The sequence below is a fragment of the Dasypus novemcinctus genome, chromosome 13 (genome assembly GCF_030445035.2).
Source record: "Dasypus novemcinctus isolate mDasNov1 chromosome 13, mDasNov1.1.hap2, whole genome shotgun sequence".
Taxonomy (NCBI): Eukaryota; Metazoa; Chordata; class Mammalia; order Cingulata; family Dasypodidae; genus Dasypus; species Dasypus novemcinctus.
In genome coordinates this window covers 10,836,356-10,845,668 of record NC_080685.1, presented here as the reverse complement: position 1 = coordinate 10,845,668, position 9,313 = coordinate 10,836,356, and the positions used below count along the sequence as shown (strand labels likewise).

The 9,313-nt window shown below is 36.2% G+C and overlaps 1 non-coding gene across 1 annotated transcript; it reads right to left on the bottom strand.

Annotated features, from left to right (window-relative positions):
* Positions 1–8,816: 8,816 nt before the first annotated feature.
* On the bottom strand, positions 8,817–8,925 carry LOC111759073 (U6 spliceosomal RNA). The gene has a single exon (XR_002793167.1). It is a non-coding gene; the product is annotated as a U6 spliceosomal RNA (small nuclear RNA).
* Positions 8,926–9,313: the final 388 nt, after the last annotated feature.

Sequence of the window (9,313 nt, the reverse complement as noted above, 5' to 3'; positions counted from 1 at the left end):
TCAAAATGTATAAGTAAGTAATGCCTTTACAGTAATAACATTAAAATGTTAATGACTTGAACTCCCCAATCAAAAGGCATAGACTGATGGAATGTATTTTTAAAAATGAGCAACCTATGTGTTGTCTACAAGAGACTGAGCTCAGACGTAAGGACATAATCAGATTAAAAGTGAAAGGCTAGAAAAAGATATTCCTTTCAAATAGAAACCAAAAAGGAGTTAGAGTAGCAATACTAATAATGGAAAGAATATATTTTAAGTGCAAAACTGTTATAAGGGATGAAGAAGGTCATTATATATTAATAAAAGGGGAATTCACCAAGAGGAAATAACTGTACTAATATTTATGCATCTAAACTGAGCTCCCCAAGATATATAAGGTACACACTAGCAAATTGAAGGGAGAAATAGATGTCTCTACAATAGTAGTTGGAGACTTCAATACACTACTCTCTGTATTAGACAGAATATCTGGACAGAGGATAAACAAGAAACAGAGAGTTTGAATATTATGATAAATGAACCAGACCTAACAACATCTATAGAGCATTGAATCCCAAAACATGTTGGGTCATAAGACAAGACTCAATGAATTGAAGAGACTGGATTTATACAAAACACTTTCTTCTCTGATTACAAAAGAATGAAGCTGGAAGTCAGTAATGGGCAGAAAAAGGGAAAAGTCATAATATATGAAGATTAAACAACACACTCTTAAATAAGTGGATCAAAGAAGAAATTCCAATAAAATTCAGCAAATATCTTGAGATGAGTGAAAATGATAACACAACATTTCAAAACCTATAGGACACCACAAAAGCAGTGCCGTGCCGAGAGGGAAATTCATAGCTCTCAATGGTTAAATTAAAAAAGAAGAGCAAGCTAAAATTGAAGATCTAACTGCACCCCTGGAGGAACTAGAAAAAGAACAGCAAACTAATCCCAAACGAAGCCAAAGAAAAGAAGTAGCAAAGATCAGAACAGAAATAAATGAAATCAAGAACAAAAACAATAGAGAGAATCAACAAAACCAAAAGTTCTTTCTTTGAGAAGATGAGCAAAATTAGCAAACCTTTAGCTAGACTGGTAAAAGGAAAAAAAGAGAGGATGAAAAGAAATAAAATCAGAAATGAGGGAGCAGATGTGGCTCAAGCAATTGAGCACTTGTTTCCCACATGTGAGTCCCAGGTTTGGTTCTCTTAACTCCTAAAAAAAAAACACAAAAACAAACAACAAGCTAAACAAATGTAAAAACCAATGCAGGGGAGCTGATGTGGCTCAGTGACTGAGTGCCAGCTTCCATATATGAGGTCTTGGGTTCAATCTCCCTCCCCTGGTACCTGAAAAAAAAAAAAGAAAAAAAAAAGAAATAAGAGGGCAGGGGCAGTACCACTGACTCATCAGAAATAAGAGGGATCATAGGGGGATACTATGAACAACTGTGTATTAGTCAGCCAAAGGGGTGCTGATGCAAAGTGCCAGAAATCTGTTGGCTTTTATAGAGTATTAATTTGAGGCAAAAACTTGTAGTTACTGTCCCTAAAGAGTCCAACTCAAAGTTGCTTTCTCACCAAACTCAGTAGCCACATGTTGAAGCAAGATGGCGCTCAATATCTGTGAGAGTTTTTTGGAAACTGAGGCATAGTGGTCGCACAAAGAGAGTCTGCCATTTCCATGGCTATGCTTTTAACATAGGAATGCAGCAATTAAGCCTTTCAAGTCAACAGGATAGAGCTGTCAGTGGCAGGGAGAAATACGAGCAAACACATTTTGTAGTTTGAAAGGAATACTGAATCTTTGTACTCTGAGATAAGTTCTTTAATTTATGAGTACGGTTAATGTATAGTTACACTGCTTGCTATCTCGATAGTTTGAGTATATATAATGCCACATGTAGAAAATAAAGTTGTCTGAGGAGTCATTACTCACAGACCCCCTGATCCCAGGTCTCTCGCTCTTTCTTTGTTTCCTTCTTCCTTTTCTCTTTCTTTCATTCCCGATACCCTTTGGGTCCAAATCTCCAACAAGAGTTCAGCCTTCCTCTCTCTCAGCTACAGGCTTACAGCTGTTAATTTTTTCTGTTCTCCTCAGCTGTAGACTATCAGATGAATGGCTCATCTTTCCATAGGCTGTAGTTGTTTGAGTCTTCTTCTTTCTGTCTCTTGACAAAGTTCTCCCCTCTGGCATCTATGGAGCTCTTTCTCTTCCCATATCTTCTTCCATGTGTGATTGTCCCTTTATAAAGGCCAAAAGGGCGGGGACTCAACCCAAGCTACACCTTACTGACATAGCCCAATCAGAAGTCCTAAACTGATTTTATCAAGTTAACTTATCAGAGGCCCCTCACTGAATTTAATATAACCAAAGTGCATATCACACCCGGAGGAACAGACCAGTTTACAAACATAATCCTACTCTTCTCTGGATTCATAAATAAACTCAAACTGCCACAAACTGTATGCCAAAAAAACTTGACAATGTAGACAATATGGACAAACTCCTAGAAACACACAAACTACCTATACTGACCCAAGAAGAAAAAGATCTCCAAAAACCAATCACAAGTGAAGTGACTGAAACAGTCATCAAAAACCTCCCAAAGATGAAAAGCCCAGGACCAGACGGCTTCACAGGCAAATTATGCCAACCATTCAAAGATGATCTCATACCAATCTTCCTCAAGTTCTTCCAAAAAATGAATGCTATGAAACTCATTCCATAAAGCCAACATCACCTTAATACCAAAACCAGATAAAGATTCTATGAAAAAAGGAAATTACAGGTCAATATCTATAATGAATATAGATACAAATATCTTCAATAAAATAATTGCAAACTGAATCCAAAAGCACATTAAAAGAATTATATACCACAATGAAGCGCGTTTTATCCCAGGTATGCAAGGGTGGATCAACACAAGAAAATCAATTACTGTAATAACCCACATTGATAAATTGAAGAAGAAAAATCACATGATATTCTTAATTGATGCAGATAAGGCATTTGACAAAATACAGAACGATTTCTTGAAAAAAAAAAAGACTCCAAAAGATAGGAGTAGAAGGAAACTTTCTCAATGTGGTAATATGCATATTTGAAAAACCTACAACTAGCATTGTACTCAACGGTTAAAGACTGAAAGCTTTCCTGCTGAGATCAGGAACAAGACAAGGATGTCCACTCTCACCATTATTATTCAATATTGTGCTAGAAGTTCTAGCTAGAGCACTTAGGCTAGATAAAGAAATAAAAGGTACCCAAAAGGAAGGAAGAAGTAAAACTTGCAGTATTTGCTGATGATATGATCCTATATTTAGAAAATCCTGAAAACCAACAACAAAGGTGCTGGAATAGACAAGTTCACAGCAAAATGGTGGGATACAAGATTAATACACAAAAATCAATAGCATTTTTATACACTACTAATGTACAATCTGAGGAGGAAATCAGGGGGAAAACTCCATTTATAATAGCTACTAAAAGAATCAAATATTTAAGGATAAGTTTAACCAAGGACATAAAGGACCTGTATTCAGAAAACTACAAAGCATTGCTAAAAGAAACTGACAAAGACTTAAATAAATGGAAGGGCATTCTATGTTCATGGTTTGGAAGACTAAATATCATTAAGATGTCAATTCTCCCCAAACTGATTTACAGATTCAATGCAATCCCAATAAAAATCCCAATAGCCTTTTTTGCAGAAATGGAAAAGCCATAATCAAATTTATTTGGTAGAGTAAGTTGCCTCAAATAGCCAAAATGTCTTTAAAAAGAAGAACAAAGTTGGAGGAATGTCACTTCCTGACTTTAAAGCATATTACTTAACTGTAGTGGTAAAAACAGCATGGTATGGCATAAAGATAGACACATTGGCCAAAAGAACAAAATTGAGAACTCAGAAATAGACCTTCACATCTAGTCAAGTGATTTTTGATAAGGCTGTTAAGTCCACCCAGCTGGGCCAAAAGAGTCTATTCAACAAATGGTGCTGGAAGAAATGGATATCCATATCCAAAAGACAGAAAAAGCACCTCATTTCACACTTATTACAAAAATCAACTCAAAATGGATGAAGGACCTAAATATAAAAGTGACAACCATAAAACTTGGAGAAGAAAATATAGGAAAACAGCTTCAAGATCTTGTAGTAGGCAGTAGTTTATTAAAACTCACACCCAAAGCATGAGCAACAAAAGAAAAAGTAGATAAATGGGTCCTCCTCAAAATTAGACCTTTTGCACCTCAAAGGATTTTGTCAAAAGGGTGAAAAGGTAGCCTACTCAATGGGAAAAATATTTGGTAAAAACACATCCTACAAGGGTTTAATATCCATGATATATAAGGAGACCATACAACTCAACAATATAAAGCCAAACCACCTGATTTAAAAATGGACAAAAGACTGGAAAAGACAATTGTCCAGAGAAGAAATGCAAATGGTGAAGAAACACATGGAAAAATGTTCAACATCACCAGTGACTAGTGAAATACAGACAAGAACTACAATGAGATATCATTCCACACTTATTAGAATTGTCCACTAATTGTAGTATTTGTGGAGAGATAGGAATGCTTATTCACTGTTGGTGGGCATGTAAAATGGTACCACCACTGTGGAGGACTGCTTGGCAGTTCCTAAGGAGGTTGAATATAGACTTACCAAGTGACCCAGTAATACCATTACTAAGTATATACCCAGAAGAACTGAGAGCAGTGACACAAATAGATCCCTGCATACCAATGTTCATAAGGAGTATTATTCACTATTACCAAAAGCTGGAAACAACTCAGGTGTCCATCAACTGATTAATGGATAAACAAATTGTTTTCCACACTCGATGGAATATATATTATGCAGCAGTAAGAAATGAAATCATGAAGTATATGATAACATGGATGAACCTGGAGGACATTATGTTGAATGAAGCAAGTCAGACACAAAAGGACAAATACTGTATGACTGTGTTATTATAAACTAATATTATATAAATTCAGAGACTTAATAATTAGAATATAGGTCACCAGAAATTCAAATAAGGTTAGGGAATGGAAAGCTGATGGTTAATCTGTATAGAATTGATTAAAAGGTTGTTTGTAAATCTTTGGACATGAATTGAAAAAGTGAGAGCACATGATGGTGTTTGTGACTAGCAGAGCTGTTATATGGGTATCAGAATGGTTGAAAGGGAAATTCTAAAGTCACATATATTGCTAGAAGGAAAGCTAAAATGTAACATGGGATTGTATAGCATAGTGAAACCTCATGTAAAATACAAATATGGGTGATACTGCATTTGTAAGTACAAAATATAAATACAAATAAACTAAAAAGAAGGAAACAGAATAGCACCTGTGTATGGTAGGGGAAGTATAGAGATATTGAGAGGTGATGAGTTTTTTTGTTTTCTTTTTGGTTTTTAGTATTAATATTATTACTGGAATAATGAAAATGCTCTAAAAATAACTGAAGTGATGATGAATGGCATAACTATGTGATTATATTGAATACCATTAATTGTGCACTTTGGGTGGATTTATGATTTATTAATATGTATCAATAAAGTTGATTTGTTAAAAAAATTCAGTACAGGTCAGAGTAGTATGGAGTGCTACAGTTGCAGACCATGATTAGGGAAGAGTCTACAAAAGAGATAAGATGCAGCTAAACTTTGGCAAATTTTAAGGAATGGGTGGCAAGAACAATTTTTCACAGCCCGACTTAGAGGATAATGGCTCTGGAATGGCAGAGACACACAAAATGATAAATGTTATTGGTCAATGTGGCTTGAAACTACAACCAGAAAGCAGCATGGTGGCGGCTATGCTCCCAGAGCCCTCCCTCAGGGCTGAGGCCCTGGTCCACCCAGCTGCAAAGGCAGGGCTAAGTCTCCAGGTGACGCCCTCAGGCCAAAGGGAGCTGCCCTGATCCAGGTTACAAATCTCCCCAGGGAACCCGGTATCCGCGGACTGAGGGACGTGAGCGTGTAAAGGGTATGGCCTGTCTCAGTTTAGAACTGAGATTTGAATTCGCTGAGATTTTTGCAGCAATCCCAATTGTAGGTGAACGTTTCCTCAGCCCCATCCTGTTTTTCTCTCTCTCTTCCGGGAGTAAGAGCACTGCAGAAGAAACCTCATGCACACAGTCTCCATCTCAGAGGCTATTTCTTGGGGAACCTGGCCTAAGACAGCAGCCTGCCTATGAAGAAAATTCTTAAAATTAACAATACCTTCATATATGCTCAAAAACCACCACTAACAGAATCTTTGATAAGACAATTTTATGAATCATGAGAATACCTTTAATTAATACTTCAAGGTAGAATAATTTTCATTTCGGCTTCATTTTCTTGATCTTACATGGACATTCTTGGAACCATGGGTCTATTTTTAGAGCCCACTATTTTAGATAAATGTGCATAATTTGGAGAGATTTCAAAGAAAGGCAAGACAAATGATTAAATAATGAGAACAAAATGAATATAAAAGGTGCCAGGAACATTTGGCCTTTTGAAAACGGAAGGACAAGCGGCCTTTGAAACAATAGCCTTCAAAACCCATGCCTATTTATTCAGGTGAGTGGAGGGTAGGTGGCTGTGAGGTGAGGCTGGAGAGGCGGGCAGAATGGGTTATCACAGGCCTGGATTCCTTTGCCAGCCTCCTAATCTAGCTCCCTAGCTCCACTCTTGACCGCCTACAATTCATTCTCCTCACAGCATGCAGCAGGGCCCTTTAGAAAGCACACCAAACCCTGTCCCCCTGCTCAAATCTCTCCTTGGCTGCCCGTCACACCTCAGATAAAATCCTAGGTCCTTATCATGACCTGGAGAGCCTCCGGGGTCCTGGACACCCCTCTAGTTGGTCTTCTCCTCACAACTGCGCTCCCTCCCCTCCAACCATTCTGGCCTTCTGGATTCCCCCTTAGCTGGGCTGGCTGCCCCAAATGCTCTTCCATTGACAGCACATCCCATCACCCAGTTCTCGTCTCTGCTCAACTGGCACCTCCGTAGGGAGGAGCCTGGCCCTGCTAGTTGCATTGCATTCTCTTCCCTGTTTCATGATGCTTCACAGCATTTATTACTTACTGACCTTTTGGTATTTTAATATTCTTATACATATTCTCTCTATATAAGTGTATATTATATATATATAAAACCTTCTCATTTGTTCAGACTCTATTGTCCCCTACAATGTAAGCTCATAAGGGTGAGATCTTGTACTCTTGGTTAATGGCTATATCCCCAATGTCTAGATTTAGTAGGTACTGCATAGTTTTACTAAATTATAAAACAGATAAGTGAATCTGAGATCCGTATTAAGTATCTAGCCCTAATATCTTTTTGAGGAGCATAGTATTAAGGGGGAGAAAATTGTAACAAAATTGAGGCTCTACTCAATGTCTAAGACAGAACATTTCAATTTTTTATCATTTTTTTTATTATGCTGTGTAAATCTCATGACTTTTTACATTATATATATATATATTATTTTTTTTTTTTTTTTTTTTTTTAGGTACTGGGGTCAGGGATCGAACCTGGGACCTTATATGTGGGGAGCCAGCCCTCAACTGCTGAGCCACATCAGCTCCCCTGAGTTGGTTTTATTTGTTTGCTTGTTGTTTGTTTTTGTTTTTTAGGAGGCACCAGGGACTGAACCCGGGACCTCGTATGTGGAAAGCAGGCACTCAACTGCATTAGCAACATCCACTCCTTGATACATAATAATTTTGTTTCCAATTTTAAATTACATTTAGATATCACTCTGTTTTCATTTTTTTGTAACTTCCTTCAGATATATGTTGCAGGATGTCAAACTATTCTCTAAGTTTCAATATTATTTTTCATATTAGTTTTTACTTTTGACATTTTATCCTTTATCTGAACCTGACAAAAATTGAAATTACGCTAAGGATTTTCTTTTGCCTTTCTGAAATTTCTAAAATTATAGTTTTATTTAAATTATGTAAGTCATACACCATCTAAATTTTACCAGGCATATAAAATAAAATCTCCTTCAAACTATTCTTGCCCCTACCTCAGCTCCTAATGATTATTGTCCCAACTCCAGAAATAGTCATTTTTCAACATTCAGTGCATATACTATCTGATCTGTTGGTTAGACTATATATATATATATATACACAAATACATAATGAACAATTAGAAATATGTATTTGTTTGTGAAAGACATTTTTACATACATGGCATTTTATTGAAGTATATCATTCATATATGAATGTATATCAGCATTAATATATAGTAAAAGTGAACTTACAAGCCAAATATGCATATAATCATATAGGACTCCCATATGTCACCCCACCACCAACACCTTGCATTGTTGTGAAACTTTTACTACAAACTATGAAATATCATCACCAAAATATTACTACTAACTATAGCCCATATATTACATTTGGTGTATTTTTCTGCCAATCTGCCTGATTATAAACACCCTATATTATTATTGTATATGAGATAATGTTCTCATATTTGTCCTGTTAAGCACAGTCCATCATCTACTACTGGATACCCTGTGTTATACAGACCCATGTTTTGTACAATTCATTCAATGTATGTACTCATTTTCGTCAGAGTTGGGCTATTATCACCTCAGTCAATTTTAAAACATTTTCATTACTCCAAAAGGAAAAATCTCATGCCTGCTTATGACACTGTATTGTTGTCTCCAAGAACTGATATATCTTCTTCATCATTGCTGCAAAAATATTACAATATTACTATTAACTATCATCTATTAGCTACAGTAATTGGATTTTCCCATGTATCACCATATTCCTAATACTTTATTATTATTTTTTTATGGAATGCTTCATGAATTTGTTTGTCATCCTTGCACAAGGGCCATGCTAATCTTCTCAGTATTGTTCCAATTTTTTAGTATATGTGCTGCCGAAGTGAGCACACTAATACTTTATAAAAGAACATTCTTATATTTATACTATTAACCCCAATCTTCATCAACCACCAAAACCAGTGTTATATATACCCTATACTCTCGTTTCCTTTCAATTGACATTTATGACCACAGACTACCCCTTTCAGGCACAATCTTATTTATAAATCAGTAGTGTTAGTTGATTTATACTCACTGTAATGTGTTACCATGACATCTATTCATTTCCACACTTTTACAATAAACCTTATTAAAAATTCTGCTTATATTGAGTATCAGCTCCTATTCTCAATCCATTCTTTTCCTAGTATCTTATACTCTGGAGTTTTCCTCCATGAGTTTACTCATTGTATTTAGTTCATATTAATGAGACCATACAATATTTGTCCTTTTGTGT